This window comes from Urocitellus parryii, chromosome 4 (assembly GCF_045843805.1).
Source record: "Urocitellus parryii isolate mUroPar1 chromosome 4, mUroPar1.hap1, whole genome shotgun sequence".
In the NCBI taxonomy this organism is placed as follows: domain Eukaryota; kingdom Metazoa; phylum Chordata; class Mammalia; order Rodentia; family Sciuridae; genus Urocitellus; species Urocitellus parryii.
Genome location: NC_135534.1, coordinates 184,494,866 through 184,517,362, shown reverse-complemented (window position 1 = coordinate 184,517,362; position 22,497 = coordinate 184,494,866). Strand labels below are relative to the sequence as shown.

The window sequence follows — 22,497 nt, the reverse complement described above, 5'->3', positions numbered from 1 at the left end:
AAGGATTCATAAGTTTTAAATAACTTTTACTATAGAATATTGTTACAACTGTTCTATTATTAGTAGTCAATATTTTAATCTCTATCCATGCCTAATTTATAAATTAAATTTTATGAAAGAATATCATATACATATAGGGTTCGGTACTATCCATGGTTTCAGGAAGTCTGCCTAACATCTTAGAATGTATTCCCTGAAGATAAGGAGGGACTGCTGAGTGTAACTAAAACTATGAATCAGTGATTTTCAACTGAGAGGGTAAAGAAAAAAACAGGTAAAAAAGCCACAAAACCTTCCAGAAAGATTTATCAAAACCCAGCCCAGTTTCAGTCCCACCAGGCAAATGGTGGGGACAAGGATGGGCACATGAATTTTGCAAAAGCTTCTCAGGCAATACTGATGACACACTTTGGCCTCTCTGCTGCATCCCTCCAATATTAGCAAACCAATGTCAGAGATAATTCATAAATATAAGTTAAAAGCAGGTTTTTCATTGCTGTTCTTAGTGGTTCTTTTACTAAACTTATTAAAAACAATAGCTTTGTTAAGTTTCACATCCTTTAGAGGAACTGCAATAAAACAAAATACCAAAAGTGGAAATGAAAGCAAGATGGGAAGCAATATTAGAGAAAAATACGCCAGAAACTAAACAGCCTAGATACCTGCGGACATTGGCACGCACAACACACACACAGACGATAACACGATACACAGAACGCATTTGCAAAGGGAATTGCAAAATACCCTAAGCAGGCTTTGAACTTAAAAGTTAGAGGGAAGTAGGAAAAAAAAATACTCAGACCAAAGTGCAAAGCCAACATACAGAGGGTAGCAAGTAGGGCATGTAAACACACATTATGGTGGAGGTGGCTTCTAGTATTATTTGAGGGAGATAGAAAATAAATTCACTTTAAATTGGTGATTTTGAAATACAAGAACAAATTATGTCCAAAAGGCAGGAAAAGAAGAAATATCTAAATAAAACATTCTGTCTACATAATGAACAAGAGGACAGATGCACACGAGATGAAACAAAACAATGAGGCAAAAGGAGGGCACAAAAGCTCAGAAATAGGCTCAAGAGCCACACAAAGAGGGGACTTCTGAAAGGCACCTGTGTGCACAGCAAGAAGGTAAAACTGAATGAATGACATGATGCCAGAGAGGGCTCAAAGCTAGTTTAAAGCTGGATTTTGCTTTTAATTTCGTCGCTGAAGAGAGGACAAGGTACAGAAGACTGACCAAGAATTCACTCTGAGTCACAAAGCATCTTAGGCTCTGTCCTTACAACATCCTAATCCAACAAATGGGGGAACTGATTAGTCAGGCAACCAACACGAGGCCACATTAGCTTGACTGCTGGGGAGACTGACTCCCAAGTATTACTCTTTCCAATTCAAACTAGAAAGTAAGAATACATGCAATGGAGAGTGATCTGGGGCTGATTAAATCAGCTTACTCTTCTAGGATATCTGAGCAGACAGTACCACCTGGATAAGATGCAGGGCTCTGCTCCAGGTAGGACGACACCTGTGATAAGGATTAAACCAGATGATGTGAAAGGAAAACATCCCATTCATTCAATCAACATTACTAAGTATTTACTCCTGCAGTAAGGCCTTTTGATAAAAGGTTCATAAAACAGTTTTTGAATGCAAGTAACTTATAGTCTAGAGAGGAAGAGACAAAAATATAACAATTATTTCGAAACCATGCGATTCATGGCAAGGTTGAGATGGCAGTGGAAACTGTATAGCTCTGCCTGGACAGTAAGGGGTTAGAGGAAGCATTAAGAAGGAGGAGGCAGTATCTTAGCTACATTTTGAAACTGAGTGGGAATTTTCCAGACAGATGGGGAAGGGAGAACTCCAGACAAAGGAAACTGCATGCCTAAAAGCAGAGAAGCATGAAAGAGCATATTTAAGGAACTGCAAATGATTTGATAAGGTCGACTATAGGATGAGGCATCAAAGAGCTATGCACCAAGGAGAAACAAAAAGAGAAGAGGTCGCCACCCTCAGACTCTGGAAGATCTTACAGCTCTACCCCCTTGGGCGACATGCACTCACATGGCCCTGGCACAGTGATGCCCTGGTAAACCCAGCCCCTTGGGTTGAAGGCCAGGGTGGGAATGGCTGGGGTGCAGCAGCACTGCTCCAGAGATGAGCCTTTGCCATTAAACTGCCTCCTGCTGCCATGGTAACTCTCTGCGGCAAGGCTTTTTGGAGCAAGAGGTGGCAAGCAGATACTGGGTCTGCTGGCCGCCTCCTGCCGAATTTGGCTGCTCTCCTCTCTAATCAGGACGGAAGCACTGCAGCACGGAAGCTAGAGAGCTGGATGAAAAGCCCTCCGTCGTCTTCTGCTTTAGTGATTCCTGATGCGTGTCTTCCCCGAAGGGGAATAAAAATGGAGTCTGATCATTTTTCCAATTATTACCTCATATCAATTTACAATTTATAGCCCCTTTCTACAGAGTATGCTGCCGTTATGAATCACATGAAAGGAAAAGCACCCGCAGTCTAGCAGAGGCTTCTGCTATTACTAACTAGAGGTTACAGAGAGCCCCAAGAGGCTACACTCCACCCACGGTGGATTCTGCACAGAGGAGGCCTCTTATTTCCTGGGGGTGGGAAATGCCAGCAAGGCAAGTCCAGTCATCTCCTCTGGGGTGGGACTCAAATGCCCATGGAGAGCTGTGTTATAACAGGAGAGAGCTCCAGGGCCAGCACAACTGAAAACCCAACTAACCGCAACACATAATTAACTTAAATCCTGTTGGCCCCAACTTTCAGGAACAAAGCTAAGAAACAAGTTGAGAGCAGCAATTTGTCTTCAAAATAGTTAACTGCAGGGGTTGAGGGTGTAGCTCAGTGGTAGACTGCTTGCCTAACATACAGGAGGCCTTAAGTCCGTCCCTAGCCTCAAAACAAAACAAAAAGCCAACCAATACATCAACCCTAGACAGTGGCAGAGGGAGTTGTACAATGTTCGCAACACCCCCAGCCTGCATGAAGCTATGCTCTGAATGTTTGTCCCCTCAAACCTGTACATTGAAATCTACTTGTTGCTGCGATGGTATTAAGAGGTAAGGCCTTTAAGAGGTACCTCCTTCATGAATGGATTAATACCATTATTTGTAGAGTGATTAGTAATTATAGGAGTGGGCTCCTGAGGAAAACTGGAAGTTTGGCCCTCTTGTGCACACTCAGGCATGTTTATTCATTTTCTCTCTCTCTTTCTCACTCATTATGAGATGCCTTCTATCATGTTATGATGCAGCAAGAAGACCCTTATCAGAGGTAGCCCCTTGATCTTGGGACTTCCCATCCTCCAGAATTGTGAGTCAAATAAATTCTATTGCTTATAATTGACCTGGGCTCTGGTATTCTGTTATAGCAATAGAAAATGAACTAAAACTGACCAGAGAACAGAAAGAGAGGAGGATTGTGGTAACTGGAAAGCTTCATCTATTTAGGCTGATGACAGGGATGTTATCACTGTGTCCCCCATCCTGAAGAAAAGGCAGAAGTCTCCTGGGGCAGGGGGAAAGTGCCACAAATACTAAGAACGAACCTTACCAATCCCCAAAGAATCAAGTGAAGCTAACTGGCACCACAGCCTCCTTTGCTAGCACTTCTCTGGCCCTTGACTTACAGATAACTGCTAAGAAGGGAGAATGTCATAGTTCCTTCTGGTAGTTCAGAGCATCAACAGCTGAAAACAAGTTCAAATAGCAGAGGACCCCCAGGGATCAGACTGAGAAGCAACACTCAGGGAACATTTGTCTCTCTGACCTTAACTCCCACTGGTCTCCCCTAGTCCCCTTTCTAGTCTTCAAATTCGTTGGCACATACCTTGGGGCCTTTGTACCATCTGCCTGGAATTTTCCCTTTCTAGAGAGCAACAAGGCTAGTCCCTTACTTCTTTGAAGTCTTCCTCCAAAACTGACCTCCTCATTGAAGACTTTGCGGGCAACTCTGTCTAAAAGGCCAACCCTCTATTCTGACGCGCCTTCTCCATCTCCCCTGTTTCATTCATTTCTTCTCGGCACTTTCATTTACACACTGCGTATTTTACTTATTTATCTGTTTATTATGTCCCCACCAAAATATATCAAAATATATGTATACATGTATCTCTCTCTCTCTCTCTCTCTCTCTCTCTCTCTCTCTCTCTATATATATATATATATATATATATATATATATATATGTATTATTTATATATATCTCAGCTTTAGAAAGGCAGGGATATTTGACTACGAATCACTACATCTTTAGTGCCTAAAATAATGCCTGGTACAATGAAGATGCTCCATAATCATTTACTGAATTCATAAACAGATGGTAATTGTACAAAATTTTCTCAAGTGAAGCTGAGGTCAAGAGAAAGTTGGTAATTAGATATTTTAGGTAGAGAAAAGCATTCTCTTTTATTCAACAGAAATTTATTAAACACCCACTCTGCCAGATATAGGATTAAGAAAGCACTACAGATAGAATGATAAATAGAACCACACCAGCAAGCATCTTGCTTCCCAGCATTCACAGTCCAGAAGATAAGGAGACAGCTGTAAACCATGTGTACAGACCCTCAGATGGGTCTCGCGAATGGAGACTAGATGCCCACAAAAGAAATATCTAAAGCCAAGATGTAAAGAAGGATAAGAGTTCGCCAGGTATGGAGGAAAGGGGATAAGTAAGGACGGAATGAGCCCACCAGGGCATAAAGTGAGAGAAAACAGGGTTCAGCTAAGAAAACAAGAAAGGTCAGCATGACAGATACACACTGTGATGGAGACATGGTGGCTGGACAGGAGAGCTGGAGTGCAGTCGGCTAGGGCCTTCTAAGTGCTATTAATGGTGCTGACAAGTTTAGAGTCCATGTTAAAGATGCTGAGAAGCTGTTGGGAGTTTATCAGCTGCAATATGGAGAATGAACAAGACAGAACATAAGGAGACTAGTCAGGAAGCTACAGGATTTCCACCAAGAAATGAGGCCTTCAACCATGGTGGGAATAGTACCAAGAAGGAACAAATTTCAAAAGATTGAAAACAAACAAACAAACAAAACTTGATGACTGATACATGTAGAGGACATGGAAAAATTAAGGATCATGCTTAGTATCAATTCAGACCAGGTGGCTGGGGTGTTCTGGTTTGGAATCCATTCTAATATAAAAAAGGGGGGGGCGGTTTAGAAAGGATAAGAAGATACGAAGTATTTGTAGGACATCCAAGTAGACCCAGACAGTTAGCTATAGTATCCTAGCAGAGAAACCTGGAATTTGGATTGCTCAGCATATAAATGGTAATTTACACCTGGAAGTAGATGAGGTCACCAAAGCAAGTGCCGCTGAGATTCGTAATCTGTGACCCTCCTGAAATCGTACACAGTTTGACATGTATTTTCCTCAAATGAGAATTTATACTTCACAGTTTTGAACCAACTGTCAGTACCACTGAAAGAGATTAAAAGGAAGACCCCGCCCATACACACACACACACACACACACACACACACACACGAGCCAAAGATATACTAACAGAACAAGACAAAGGCAAGAACTGAAAAAGCATGGGAGAAAAATGATTTTTCTGTTTAGCTGCAAAGCCAGTCTCTTCCTTGTACCATCAAGGGAGAAATCACTGCCAAAATAAAATCCAGGAATCACTAACTATAAATTGTGTTTCTCATACTAAGCGGAGGCAAGAAAATAAATAAAACATCTTTAAAAACATTTTACAAGAGCTACAAGAAAAAAAAAGACTTTTTTCTATTTAGCCAAGTTAACTGGAAGAACACCTCCAAAACAAGTTCATTGTTCATACTACATAATCAGGGGTATTCTCAAAATCAACTTTTCTAGTAATCATACTGAGAAACAGTATGTGCCATGAGACAAGGGCAAGAGAGTTCATTTTCTCTTTAATTTAACAACTTGATTGAGGTATAATTAACATCCCATAAAGTTTTCCTTTATAAACTGTGCAATTCAATGTTTTAAGTATATTTTATTGAGTTTTTCACTAAAATCTAATTTTAGAGTATTTTCATCACTCCAAAAGAAATTATTTATTAACAGTCACATTCTCTTATATCTCTTCTCCTTCAACCCTACACAACTATTAATCAACTTTTTTCCCCCATATAAACTTGCTTCTTCTGGACATTTCATATGAGTGGACTCATACAAGATGAGCTTTTTGTAGCTGCATTAATTTATTTAGCATAACACTTACAAGGTTCCTTATGCTATAATAAATATCAGTTCTTCATTCCTTTTTATGGCTGAATAATATTCCATTCTATAGATATACCTTGTTTTGTTGATTCGTTCATCAAGGATATGGCGTCAAGGATTCACTTCCTTCAACTAGGTCCTGCATCCACACTTTGTGTGCTATTTTTCCTTGTAGGCTATTGTGAATAATTCTATCAACATTTTCATGTAGAGGTCTTTGCTTGAACATGTATTTTTAATTCTTTTGGGTAGACACCAAGGAGTGATACTGCTATACATGGTAATTCTATGTTTAATATTTTAAGGAATGGCCAGACTGTATACCACAGCAGCTGCACCTTCTACATTTCCAGCAGCAATGCATAGCAACATATAGGTGCTCCAATTTCTCCATGTTTTTGTTAAACTTTCAACTGTATTTTTCTGTTACAGCTAGCTATTCTAGTGGATTGGTGGTTTTGATTTGTATTTTTTTTCTTTGATGGCTTGGTTCCCCAGTGAGGCAATGTTCAGAGATGCGGTTTTGGGGAAGTTAGTGGGTCATAAGGACTCTGATCTCATCAACTGATTAATCCACTGAGGGCTTCATAGATGAATGGACAACTGGGAGGTGGTAGAAAATGCAGATTCAGGACCTAGTTGAAGGGAGTAAGTCCTTGAGGCCATATGCTTGGGGATTGTATCTTGTCTCCTGCCCCTCCCGCTGCCACTGCTTCCCAGCTACTGTAAGAAGAATGGTTTCTACCATATGCTCCTGCTGCCAAGATGTTTTGGTTGCCTCAGGACCCTAAGCATGGAGCCAGTCATGACTGAAACCAGGAGCCAAAATAAATCTTTCCTCCTTTAAGTTGACTTTCTCAGGTAGTTTGTCACAGCAACAAAAAGCTGCCTATCACAATAGCTAATGTTATTAAGCATCTTCTCGTGTGCCTATTCATGTACCTAATCATTCAGGTATCTACTTGGGGGCAATGTCCATTCAATTCCTTTGTCCTTCACACTTAGGTTATAAGTTATAGCAGCAATGGAAACAAAATAGAAGTGGATCTTTGTTGAAGGCAGAGTGAGGCAGAGGTAGATACTATATATTGTCACAATATTATGAAAAGAAAAAAATGTCACAGGAAAAAACAAGGGTAAAAGTAAAAAGGAAAGACCACTCAGGAGAAAATAAGGGAGTATTTTGTAGACTAGAGATGAAAGAATGGTTGCAGTAGCAAAAAAGAACATGTGAGTTTGAAAGAGAAACCTGAGGCCAGAATGGTGAGCTCTTGAATTTTCTGGATTGATTTTACAGGTGGATCAGTTAAGGTGGTGACAAAGACTAAGTTGTGACTGTGGAAGAAGTGAACCCTAAAAGTCTCCACTGAGAAAACTTAAAAACTGCCCTGGGCTAGAGTGAGAATCAATGAGAAGGATGATAAAAAGGGCTTTGTAAACAATACACATGTGAAGTTGGTTCAAAGAGCTGCTTTTCCCCATTTGGCACTGCACATTTTTCCCCAGATACCCTAGGAAGAGAGTACTACTACTACTGTATTAATATTATAAATGAAGCCCTTTAGGTCAAATATTATTGTTATTTTCTATGGTATAAACTATCCTTTGGCTGTCCACTACATCTAACCTTATGGATACATCCCCGATTACATGAAAAATCTTACTATCATAAAAAAACTGCAAATACTGTTTCCATTGTGTTGCTTTTATCTTTGTACCAGAAAATCTAATTTTTCATAATCAAACATGCCAACCTTGGTACTACTTAATTTCTTTATAGCTTTAACAATGTATAAATTATCTCCTCTCCAAAGCAAAGATAAGTATAATATTCATTTCAAAATATTTAATTCATCTGGAATTTAGTTTGCATGGTATGAAATGAAAATCCATCTAAAGGGAGCTTTCTTTGTCATATCATTCAACCTACTATTTTTTGTTAAACACGATTGCTTTCACAGGTTTTATTTTAGTTGGCTTCTCATATGTACTAATCTACTATCAATTTATTTCTTCTACTTCTATTTTGTTTCCAACATCACTGTTATTAACCTATATTTAGGTTTTGTAAATATACTCTGGAAAAAGTTTTAGTTTAGAATGGCTAAACTCCTTTTGTTCTGCTCAAAAGTATACAGTTATTAATAGGAGAGTGAAAACTATAGATATGTAATCTTGATTCAATAAGGAACCCTTCACTCCCACATATTTTGTTTGGCCAGTACACTAAATGCCAACATCTAAAAATCCTGAGATCTAACAAGTCTTGTGAGCTCCTCCCAACAGGCTTCTGGACTCCCTGAAAACTTAGCATCACAGACTCTCCTGTGTACATGCCAAACCTCAGCTAAAACCAAGTAGAGCTATCTCCTCTATATGGGGCACACATACAAAGTTCAGAGGTCCAATATTTCCTATTGTGTTATGCCCAGCCCACTTATGCCATTTATAGTGTCTGCCTAGAGGTTTCTCAATTTTCATTCCTTGGTGAAAAACCTACAAGTTTCTTTTTCTGCCTTGAAAGCCAGACGGTTTCCAGCTAATCTGGTGTCAACTTCAGTAACTATACTTAGCCTAGACTTCTGGTCTAATCTCTTTTGCACTTCTACCGTGGCTTCCAAGTTCTATTTCATTGTTTTATAATAAATGCAACTCATTGTAATCCTTTCAAATTATTTTAAGAAGAATTAAAAAAACTATTTTTTCCTCTGAAATTCTTAGCTGCTTTTTTACTCTGCATTTTATGCTATCAATCAAGTTAAAGTCAACATCCAACTGGGATGTTAACTGGTACTGCATTAAGTTTATAAATTAACTTTGTTAGTATCATCATCTTTATTAAGACTATTTACCCAGGAATAGATTAAATTTCTCTTATTATTTGTTTTCTCTTCTTTCCATTAAAGTATTATAAATCTCTATATTTAGCCATATATACATATATATGTATGTGTGTGTATACACACACATATATCTTCTTGGCTTTTAGTTTTTTGTAAAAAAAATCAAGTTTTATATTTTTCCTTATATTTTTCTGCATAGTGATAAATGACTAAATTTACTTAGGTACATGTTTTATAACATATAATTTAAGCACCTCATTTCAAGGTGTTTTTATTGCATCTCCTAAACATTCCATGTGATAGTCCCTTGCCATTGGCAAATAGTATTATTTTCTCTGTAATGACCTATACACATTCCATTTATCTCTTTTATATGATTTGTTTCAACTAGTTATTTGAAACAGTAGTATAAAAAAGGTGACATCCTTGTTTGTTTAATTTGAGGAAAACTATTTCTACTACTCTGTAATATTGGTGGCTACCCCTACTAGGAACTCCTTTTGTTTCGACTTAAGATAAAAATCTATTTTCAACAAAGATGCCAGGATAAATCAAAGGGGAAGATAGTCTTTTCAATAAATGCTGCTGAATAACTGTAATTTTGTATGAGAATTGGGGAAGATAAATCTTGGCTTTTATTCACACCATTCAAAAATTAAATCAAAATAGATCATTGACAAAAACACGAGAACTAAATCAAAAAAATTCTAGAAGAAAGCATGGAAAAAAATCTCTGTGAACTTAAAGGCAACAACTTCTTAAATAAAACACAAATATATGAACCATTGATAAAAATGGATAAATTTGACTTCATCAAAATTACAAACTTTCGTCATCAAAAGATGGTTTTCAGAAAACAAAAAGGCAAACCACAGGTTAGAGAAAGCATTTAAAAAACATATACCTCATATGGGCCAAGGACCTGAACAGACACTTCTCAGAGGAGGACATACAATCAATCAACAAGTACATGAAAAAATGCTCACCATCTCTAGCAGTCAGAGAAATGCAAATCAAAACTACCCTAAGATACCATCTCACTCCAGTAAGATTGGCAGCCATTATGAAGTCAAACAACAACAAGTGCTGGCGAGGATGTGGGGAAAAGGGTACACTTGTACATTGTTGGTGGGACTGCAAATTGGTGCAGCCAATTTGGAAAGCAGTATGGAGATTTCTTGGAAAGCTGGGAATGGAACCACCATTTGACCCAGCTATTCCCCTTCTGGGTCTATTCCCTAAAGACCTAAAAAGAGCATGCTACAGGGACACTGCTACATCGATGTTCATAGCAGCACAATTCACAATAGCAAGACTGTGGAACCAACCTAGATGCCCTTCAATAGACGAATGGATAAAAAAAAAAAAATGTGGCATTTATACACAATGGAGTATTACTCTGCATTAAAAAATGACAAAATCATAGAATTTGGAGGGAAATGGATGGCATTAGAGCAGATTATGCTAAGTGAAGCTAGCCAATCCCTAAAAAACAAATGCCAAATGTCTTCTTTGATATAAGGAGAGTAACTAAGAACAGAGTAGGGAAGAAGAGCATGAGAAGAAGACTAACATTAAACAGGGATGAGAGATGGGAGGGAAAGGGAGAGAGAAGGGAAATTGCATGGAAATGGAAGGAGACCCTCAGGGTTATACAAAATTACATACAAGAGGAAGTGAGGGGAAAGGGAAAAATAATACAAGGGGGAGAAATGAATTACAGTAGAGGGGATAGAGAGAGAAGAGGGGAGGGGAGGGGAGGGGAGGGGAGGGGGGATAGTAGAGGATAGGAAAGGCAGCAGAATACAACAGACATGAGTATGGCAATATGTAAATCAATGGAAGTGTAACTGATGTGATTCTGCAATCTGTATACGGGGTAAAAATGGGAGTTCATAACCCACTTGAATCAAAGTGTGAAATATGATATATCAAGAACTATGTAATGTTTTGAACAACCAACAATAAAAAAAACATATACCTAACAAAAGTCTTATATCCAGATTATATGAAGAACTCTTGCAAGTCATTAATAGAAACCAATTTATTAAAAGATGTGCAAAAGGTATAAATACAAATAAGATAGATGAATGTTTGATTAGCACTTAAAAAGATGCTCAACAGGGCTGGGGTTGTGGCTCAATGGTAAAATGCTCACCTAGCATGTGTGAGGTAGTGGGTTTGATCCTCAGCACCACATAAAATTAAATAAATAAAATAAAGGTATTGTGTCCATGTACAACTAAAAAATATTTTATAAAAAGATGCTCAACACCACTGGTCATTAGAAGTAAGTGAATTAAAAACAATGAGATACCACTACACACCCACCAGAATAGCTAAAAATAAAAAGACTGATAATACAGAATTTTCATGGGAGGTACAGCCCACAACCCTCCTCCTTTCCTTGCAAAATGGGGCAACCACTCTGAAAAACAGTTTTGACAACTTCCTATAAAGTTAAATATACCCTCACAATATGACTCAGCAATTCCGATTCTAAATATCCAGCCAAATATAATGACATATTTGCCCATATAAAATCATGTACACATCTTTTCAAAGCAGTATTATTCATGATAGTAAAACAGTTTTAATATGGAAATTTTAAAAAGATGTATAGATTTAAAAAAATGTAGTATAACCATGCAATGGAATACTACTCAGTAATTTTAAAAGATCCACCTACTGATGTATTTAAATAACACAGATGAATCTCATTAACTTTATGCTATGTAAAAAAAGGCAGAGACAAAATATTACATACTCTATGATTTCATGATGGTCTAGGGAAAAAACCCTATAGCAACAAGAACAGATCAGTGGTTGCCTGGGGATAAGGATGGAGGCAAGGACCTAATTTGAAGGTGCACACTACAAATATTTACCAAAATTCAAAGTGTATACTTAAAATGGGTGAAATTTTTCATATGTAAGTTATACCTCAATAAAACTATAAAAATAAAATATCTTCTGAATGTACGCTTTATAAAATGCAATTTAATCTAGAGCCCCAGTGTGTAGGAAGAATTTAACTTTACTCAGAAAGAGATCTGGACTTTGACCTTGATTTCTGGGAGTTAATCTCTACACCTCTTAGGAGTGTCTTTGTTTACCTATGGTCTTGGTCACCATGGATAATCTAATGATGTGATTCCTAGTGAGGGCGGGCCACATCAGATAGTATGTAGGGCAGGGGTTGACCACTCTGGAGAGACCAACAGCCTCAGGTATTCTGGGAGTTCTGGATCACATGTGGAGGGGCTGGAGAATAAGGACTGAATCAGCAGCATAAAAAAGTCCCAATAAAAATGCTGAACACTGGGGCCCAGTTGAGCTTCCCTAGTTGGCCATATTCTGTGGATTGTTATACATCAGTGCCAGGAAATTAAGGTGCTCTGACTCCACATGGTTCTACTCTCCAAGAGTGTGAATACTGGAAGCTCTGTATCTGACTCCCTTTTGTTGGCTGACTTTAAAATGCATCTTCTCCCGTTCTAAACTCATAGCAGGAGTATAATAGCTTTTAGTGAGTTCTATGAGTCTTTCTTCCTAGCAAATTACTGAACCTGAAGGTGGTCCTAAGGAATCCTAAATTTGCAACTGGTGTTAACCATGTGCCTTCTAACTTTTCAAGTGCTCTCAACTCTTATACCCAGATAAATATAAATAGGTAAAGAACCAGTGAATGTAAAATTCATACTTACAGTGGTTAATAATTACCTAAAGTGTATTACAAAGATCATGATGTATAAGCTTATGTACTACAAAGATCATGATGTATGAGCTTATGTACAATGAAAAAAACTTTTAAAAAATCTTTGCAGGTATTAAGTTAACTTGGAAATAACCTACATATTGAAATGCTAGATTGAGAATGTATATCAGTTGTCTAACTTAGATATAGCAAGTATACATTCACTCCTAGGCAGGCAGCACAGAGACATACCCAATTGCCCCAAGCTTGTCTACCTGCATCCATATCATCTAATTCTATTAAGTAGCTTTCCATCTCCCTATTCAGAATCTGTAAAACATTTTGACTGTTGACACCTGCATTTTCGAAGCATGTAGCTGGATCTTTCAAATTGCTAGCATGATCCATAGCAAGTATTGTCCTAGAAGTAGAATTACAATAGATGTACAGATGTTACTTTCACAAGGAGATAAAATTCAAACTAAAGAGTAGTGTGGTCACGAAATATAACAAAAAGTATTTTCCCCAAAGATATTTCCTTTAAATTTGCCTTCTGAAAATTTAGCTCTCTTTCATAACTTCTAATATTTTCCATGAGAGAAGATGAAAGTTTTGAAAAAAATTTCATAAATAATACATTAAATTTCAGTTTAGAACGTCAGAAATGTTACTGTTCCTGAATACTTGTAAATTTGTGGAAGCCCACAAATGAAAGTTCACGGGAGGGATCTATGGAGGCTGCTCTTTCTCATATTAAGCTGAACTAGAAGAGGTGGTTAAGTTAATGTTGGAATCAAAGTGTTTGACAGGAGACAGAGAAGAGGGTGTTTTCCCTTGAAGTAAAGATCAAAATCCTAAAGGATTTAGAATACCTCCATTTGCTCAAAATTGTCCTTAAGTATAGGAACAAGAGATGAGCTCCTGAGCTGCTCTAAGGAATATGCCTTAATGACAGGTGGGTAGAACCTCTGCCAAACGCCAGCCCCAGCACACGGGATGAATGTACCACCTCCCATCTTCTATGTTTCTACAACTCCATGCAACAGTCAGGAGCTCCTTCCCATGTGAGCCAGTCTTCACCTGCTTTCGCCTGGACTGTAAGAATTCCACCCTATAGACTCAGACCATGTTGTTCCTCAGCCAACAAGAACCAGGCCTGGGCTTCTACTCAGAATCCCATCCTCATTAGAAGGTGGGCTCTGGAGCCACCTGTCAGCCCAACAGTCCACATGACCATCCATTCGTCAGCTTCTGTCTCATCATTTACAGGTAACACTTAGACCAACTCTGTGTGACTTTTCCTGTACAGAATGCAAGCCTTGCCCTGACCCTCAACTTGTTTAACTGGGGCTCTAATACCACCTAAAACTGTCCCTCAGCTGCCAGTTACTGGCTGACTCTTCAATCCACATGTATAACCTATAATCAAGATGCTGCCCTGAAAAAAGAAAGTCAGAGGGATTCAAGAACGAGAAGGGTTTCTGCCTTCTAACTTTCAAGTGCTCTCAACTCTTATACCCAGATAAATATAAATAGGTAAAGAACCTATTTATAGGGGGGAAGGAGTCATGAGTCACAGAAAATAGGCTGGAGAATATTCAGGCTGACCCCAGAAGCTGAGAATGACTTCCAGCTGATGGCAAGGAAACATACCTCAGCCCTACAGCCACATGGAACAGAACTATCAACATCTGAAGCAGTCTGGAAGACAATTCATTGCCAGAGTCACAAGAAAAAAATTACAGCCCTGACAACAAGGCCTATGAAACCTGGGCCAAAGAACCAGCTAAGCTGTGCTTGTTCATATTTCTGATTTACAGAACCTTATTGTTTTAAGTTGCTTAGTTTGTGGTAATCTATTACAGCAACAATAGAAAACTAATGATGGTCTCAGTATTTCCATCAAATTGCCTTATATTTCTTTCCTCACCAGCCTGCTGTCAGGAACCCAGGAAAATGGAGTCACCCGGCATTCAGCAGACACTGATACAAGATGTTCCCATTGCACTGTCATCATTTATCTCTGCAATCTGTCTTCATCACCAGAACAAGCTCTTCAAGGACAGAGACTACAAATTTCTTTTTAATATTTTTAATTAGTGCAAGTAATAGATATTGATTGTAGAACACTTCAAAAAAAAGATAAACATAAAGGAAAAACCATCTATGATTCAATAGTTCATCACACTGTTAACATTTACATGTCATTCCATACTTTTCTAAGGACATGTACATTGTTAAAAATATTTATTTAGTTGTAGGCGGACACAATACCTTTTTATTTTATTTATGTGGTGCTGAGCATCGAACCCTGGGCCTCACACATGTGAGAGGAGTGGTCTACCGCTGAGCCCCAGCCCCAGGACATGTACATTTTTACATATATTAATAAAGTCGAGTTGCCTCTACTGTGTTATAACTTACTGTTCCCTTAATAATGTATGCAGAGGCTTCCTGCTGTTGTACATACGTCCACAGATCATTTTTACTGGCTCCACAGTGCCTCAGACTGGTCCTCCCATTGTAGTCTCTCTTATACCCTTACACCTCTCTTCACAAGACTTCCTTCAGCTGAAAAGTCTGTGATTACATGATGAGTTTATGAAGTCCTGCTTTCTCTATTAGATTACAATTTCCATGAGATAAAAGTGTGCCGATTCAGTTAGAGAGCAAACATAATCTCAAGTCCCTAAAACAAAGAAGACAGCCAAGAAATAGTTGTGAATGAGTGAATTTAAACAAATCCCATTTTTTGGACCATTTTGGCTGTTTCCTATTTTTATTAATACTAGAAGAGGTCTCTAGGTTGAGGATGTAGCTCAGTGATGGAGTGCCAGCCTAGCATGCATGAGACTGTGGGTTGTATCCCCAGCACCACAAAATAAATATGAACAAACAAACAAAAAACTGGAAATATTTCCCTAAAAAAAAAGTCTCCAGCACACAATTGAATTTTCAATTAATGTTTTCTGAGGGTTAAATAAAATGATAGGCAGAATTTCCAGGAATGGTAAAGAATATTTCTTCAATACATAGAAATTCCAGTCAAATCAGAAGGCATAGAAATAAGTCCTAGTCACATAAACACAAAGAACTATACTTAGCTGATAAAGAGATCCTAAAAGCAAGTATTTTAGCAAATTTCATTTATATTATCATTATTTTTTTAGTTCTTTTTCAAACATGGAGAGGTATGCACACTCAATAAGATTTGGTGACTCTTCAAAAGAGGCATGTTTTATACATTGACAAATTAAAGAAAAATGGTTTCCCTAAAATAAGTGGTTATATGACATGGTATAGGCATGGAGAACTCAGAAATTAGAAATTGTTTAAGAATGAATACATTCTTCATATTAGTACAATATCACTATCAACCACCTAAATAACCCTTTACATAAGTTAGTAAGCTAATCAGTGATCCTAGGGTAGACTGAATCAGATTCACTGAACTTACAGAACTCTGAGTTTTAAAGGTGATCAATGATCACAAAAGCCCTATCTATACTGCACCCACGAAGATTATTTTTTTTTTATTTTTTTAAATTTATTTATTTTATTTTATTTTTTTTTTTTTTTTATTGGTTGTTCAAAACCTTACACGGCTCTTGACATATCATATTTCAGACATTAGTTTCAAGTGAGTTATGAACTCCCATTTTTACCCCAAATACAGATTGCAGAATCACATCAGTTACACATTCACCTTTTTACATAATGCCCTATTAGTAACTGTTGTATTCTGCGAAGATTATAAAAATGAAGAGTTTCTCTAAAACAACCCCACTGTTCAAGCCAATCAACTGTCTTACCAAAAACAAAACAAAACCCACTATCAGTTTTAAATTAGGTGTTTTTCAGTAAATATTTAAAACATACAAATGATAAAAAATATGAAATGAGAATAATGTAGTTCATCATCACTATTCATATTCTTTATCTGACAGAGATAGAAAGAGACAAGATAGCCTTCAAATTATTCAAAGCCTTCACAGATTGTAGAGGTGCTGTGGTTCTTTCAAAGTCTCTTTAGTTATAACTTTATCAATTTATATAACCTGCCCTTTTTTCTCTCCATGTTCCCATAAGTTTCTTTCATCTCCAAAGCTGGCAGGAAAGGATACCCAAAATACAAAAGATGGGAAACCAGGATCACTGCACAGTTCACCAGGCACAGTGCAGACTAACACAAAGAGCACTCAATGGAGGGCGAGGCTCGAGTGCCAGCCTCTTCTTACAGACAGCCCTACAGATCCATAGGTTCTGGATCCCTGGGTTCTGAGCCAGTGCATTCAACCAACAGAGAAATTAGAATATTAGAAAAGAAAGTGCATCTGTACTGAATATGTATGGACTTTTTAATATTGTTATTATTCCCTAAACAATACTGTATAATAGCTATTTACACTGTACCAGGCATTATAAGTAGTCTAGAGATGATTTAAAGTATACAGGAGGAGTGTGTAGGTTACATGCAAATACTGATTATACAAAGGACTTGAGCATCCACTGATGTGTGTGTGTGTGTGTGTGTGTGTGTGTGTGTCCCACTTGCCTGTGGACACTGAGGAAAAACTATATCTGTTTCATGTCTCTCATGTTTCCCAGACCCCAGATTTTTTTACTTGTAAAATGCAGGCACTCAATGATCCCAAGGGCCTTCCAGCACAAATATTTTCAGCTGTGAACTTACAATGAGAATGAGAACAAAAGAAGTAAAACACACTCCAATTCTGTTTTCACTTGGTATCCTAAGATGATGAAGAAAACTGAAAGTGGTGTCAAATAAAATGCTTCTCTTATAGATACTGTACTCATTCATGGATGCCATCACCCTCCTCAGACCTCTAGTTCATCTACGTCCTGTTAACACAGAGGATATGAAATGGGAGAGGCATTTTATGACCACAGAGCTTTTACCAGTGATTGGAACTTTAAATGGCTTCCTCAGAGGAAAGACAAAAAAATATATAATGAAAAAATTAAATTTGTGCAAAAATCTATCTTTAGAACCTCGATGTACAAATCAATACAAATAAAATACATTGAGAACTTCTTAGAGTAACAAAGAATGTGAACACTAAACTCTGTTAGGATTATTTGCAAGATGGAGAAGAGTTCTAATAAGAATATTGTGATTAAATTAAAACAATTAAAAGCAGTTCCCCAGCCTCACCCAGTTTTATAATGACCTGTGCACACTAAAAGCCAATGCCACCTCACCATATCCTCTCCCACCCTAGGCACTCAGGACATGGGAATGCATACCCCACCCCTGCCCCAATCCTCTCCCCAGAGACCCATAGACCTTCTGTCCCAGCACGATCTTTATCCCACTAATTCAGGTGCATTAGAACTAAATAGGAGCATCGCCACTCTGTGTCCAAACTGATATGGAAGACAGGGGGCTTCCTCTAACAGCAAGAATTTTAATAATAACAGTACCCTCTAGCTTCCCATTTCGAGATGTGGTAGTTTGCTCCCACAAGGGCTCCCCCCACCTACTCCCACTCTAACATGACGCTATCTGCTATTAAGCTCTCACTAGAGGACAGTTCTGATTTTGAAACTTGAACTTCCAAAATTGTGAGCTAAATAAACATTTTTCTTTATTAAAAAAAAGAGTAATAATAATTTTTGGTCTCAAAATTGACACATACACTGTAAGGTTGCTTATATGTTATAGACCTGAAAAATCGTAGATCTAGATGTGACAGAAGAGATATGTTTTACGGAATTGCCAGAGTTCAAAAATATATTGCCACCATCCTATTCCTCAACATAAAAAAAAAATTATAAACCCTACCTGTCTTCTGTAGTAGTATTATTAAAAAATAGCTCAGCTACAAAGCAAGACATTCTCATTTTAGGATTTAGTTGGCACTCACAAATACTTGATGGGATGCTTTAAGGAGCTTGCACATTAAATAATCTAAAGATTCCTTTAATCTCTGACACTTTTTGGTTCTAATATAAATGAGCTTTTCTGAGTTCACTTAGCCTTAGAACCATATCTAAGCACTATTTCTATGCAGAAAAGTTTTAAGTATCTCAAACAACCAATTTAAAAATCAACTTAATCTATTTGAAATTAAGGTTTTCATATTATCTCACAAAATATTGTCTGCTGTCTTTTTGTGCATCCTTATCACTGCAACAAATGTATTATCACGTCAAAAATACTACTTGGAGGAAAAAACCCATTATAATCGGAATGATAAGAAAATATTACTTTTTCTTTATGCTAATAGAATTCTTTTATTCATCTTGGCATCTTAAACATTCTGGTTAAAATAGGTCAAAGGTGTTCTCCTTTGGATTCCTCTCCTGATTACCTTCCTTCCTTTATTACTATAATTAAATAAGCCCTTCTTATGGAACTCCTAGGTGCTCAACTCTGAGGGCTAAAGAAAATATGGTGTTTCAGGAAGCAGAGTTAGCAGAGGGACAGACTCTCAGAGGCCTCCATTATCCCTGTGTCTTATTGTTCGTGCCCTTGAGTCATCCTCTCTTCCTTGAGTTTGCTTCTAATCAGTAGAATATGGCAAAGAGGGACGCATATCACTTCTGTGATTACACTACATAGGACTGTAACTCCCATTTTTCTAGCAGACTCTCTACTGATGCTCTCACTGTTGGCTCTGATGGGGCAAACTGCCCATCCAGGTGGCCTACACCTGAAGGGGGACCTCCAGTGGCAGCCAGCAAGTCCAGCAATCCTCAAGGAACTGTATGCTGCCAGCAACCACTTGTACCTGGAAGGGATGCCTTGTCCCCCTGAGCCTCAAGTGACACTCTGACCCTGATTGACCCAAATGAACCACTGACTACAGCCCTGAGTAAGCTATGGAAGGTTGAAGACCAAGGCAAGCCATATCTGGATTCTGAAGCTGAGATGAGAAACGCTTCTTGTTTAAACCCACTAAGTTTATGGTAATATGGTTACCTAGCAACCAATAATTAATACAGACAGATGAGAAACACAGAATAATTAGAGAGCAAATTGAAGTCAATAGAATAACCAGTATGAGATAGGAAAGTTCAGGTAATCAAAGTAAACTCACTATGGGATAAGGTTAGTTTTGAAACATTTCATAAAAAGATGAGTTGTGAGTCCCATTGTGTTTCAAAGACCCAGATTGGCAGACAGGCAGAAGGAATACCACAGAGGTAGAATTAATTGAAGGTCATGGGCAATAATAACACACACACTGAGGAACAGTGAGAGAGGGCTGGAGAAGTGAAATGGGTCCAGATCGCAGAAGGCCTGAAATGGTGGGGGCTGAACAGGCTCATCTTTGATACTACAGACAGCAAATAGAAGGCAAAGGCTCTTGAACAGGGAAATGACAAAATAAAAGCCCTGTTTTAAAGAACTTAATCCTATCACAGCATAAAGGATGGAGCAGATTACAGATAAGAAGACCAAGAATAGATACGCTTGCACAACCTTTTTCATGAGAGGCTAACAAACACATGGTGGGGGTGGGGGTGGGGTTCACACTCATTAATAATCAAACACATGCAAATTAAAACTATAAAGCACCATTCTTTGGTCTATCAAAACAGTAAAGAATAAAAACTAATAATACCAGTAAAAATAAAGTAATCTCAGACACTGTTGGTGGGAATGTAAATGGAACCGTTTTTTATGGAAATCCATTCTGCAATATGCATTAATAAACTCAAAATATTCAGATCCTCAAACTCAGTTATTCACTTCTTAGAACACTGCTGAAGTAGATTTATTTTCTCATTCAGCAAGCATTTAACTGGGTGCCTACTACATTCAGGCTTTGAGATGTGCCCTGGGGATACAGTAGTGAGTAAGAGATGCTTCTCTCTTGGCACTTAAGAGAGACGTATGTACATCCAACCCTCCATGGAACAATCAATGTACAACTGCACATATTATAGGACACAATGCTTAAATTCTGAGATCAAAGAAGACCTCTTTCAAAGTGACATTTTGCTGAAAGCTGAAGATCAGTAGAATTTAGCTACAGGAAAAAAAGAAGAATTTTTTTTTTCTTAACAAAGGAAGGAAAACTTATCAAATAGAGAATTAGCCTTATCCAAGACTTTAGAGGACTCATCTGTTGATGTATTCAACAAATATGTATGGAGGTTCAAGTAGGCATTAAGTAATACAACAGAGGTTGAGGAGATCAAGGATGAGAGAAAGTGACCAAGCAGAGAAACAGGTATAAAAACACTCCAGAGCTACAGATGGGTATGGAATTCATAAAAGACGTATAAGGAAATGAGTGGTAAAAGAAGGAAATCAATGCATTTGACAGGAGAAAGAGGAGGATGAAATAAAGAAAATAAAAATGAAGGCTACTACCTTTCTTTCACTTTCCAAATCCAAATACTGTAGATTTATCCACAAAAGGAATGTTCAAAAATTTACCATTCATTGACAATAATTGCCATTTATAGACAGATATACTTAAGTGGGATAGCACTACAAAGCTTATAATGCAGAAAAGGTAATCAGAGATGGAAAATAAATTTTAAACATGTACATATGAGCTAAAGAATAGCTATAGTTGAGAAATTATACTCCTTAAAGTTATACATGAATGGCTCTCAATGAAGATAAGTATTCAGGGAAGAGTGGCCACTTTCTCAGAATAATATGCAGTTCCTCTTTACAAGAGGCCAAAGTGTACTTAGAATAACCCAAGGATTTGAAATCTCTTCCATAGTCTGAGGAACCACAATAAGGTTAAATGTGAAGAGTGGCATTTACACAAACCTTACCATAAGGATATGCTCACAGTCATTAGCAAGTTACCAAGAGAGCCATAAAAATGATTACAACCCTTGTGAGCAGTGCACCCAATAGAGGAGAACCTTTTGCTTCTCATCTCCTCAGTTACCTAATTTTATATTTGGGACATGTCAACAGCATTAAAGAATTAAGCAATATTTTACCGCATACATGCTACATTAAAAAAAATAAAAAAGTGAAACTCTACTGCTTTTGCAATGTCTATTGAGTCTAAAATTATTTCAAGATAAAAAGTAAACGAAAGAGATATGGATACTTTTGCTAGAAGAAATAACACAAGATCTAAAATTTGTGTTAAATTCAAGGAGCAATCATAAAGAAGAAAAAATTAAGCAATCTTCCAAATTACTTCAAGTCTAATTTTTGCTTCTCTTACGAGATGCAGGTGCCTATTAAGAGAGAAGCTCATAGTCTGCTCTGGATATTCTACTGCCCACCAGCCACATGGCCTCAGAAAAGGCACTTCAGTCTCCCTAAGCCTCTGTTAGATCTACCTCACAGGGGGGGCATATGCTTGTCCACTCTGGCATGCTATACAAATATTCATTATTATTACTGAAATTTTGTTTACTTGAGCTGCATTCTCTCTCCTTCATTTAAGGGAAGAGTATCTCTGAGAAATAGTTATTTGAATTTCTTCAAGTCTGCAAAATTATCAAATTAATCTTATACAGAGAGATCAAATTTTAACCATAGATTTATATAACAATAAATAGGTATTACAAATTATCTTCCTAGAAAGAATTGATGTAGCTTTAAAAATGTTTTTATCTGTTTAGCCTTTTCCTATAAAGTGTATTAGACGGATTAGCCTGGTTACCTTATAATTAGTTTTGTTAATTCTAAAGATACGGTTTGATACTGGAAAAAATTCTAATAAATTTTGATGGGGTATAAATATACAGTTTGAACAATT

At 37.6% G+C, this 22,497-nt stretch overlaps 1 protein-coding gene across 3 annotated transcripts in view; it reads right to left on the bottom strand.

Annotated features, from left to right (window-relative positions):
* The window catches only part of Slc44a1 (solute carrier family 44 member 1), a 185,560-nt gene that overhangs the window by 104,384 nt on the left and 58,679 nt on the right, over positions 1–22,497 (bottom strand). The gene's annotated exons all lie outside the window — the stretch shown is intronic.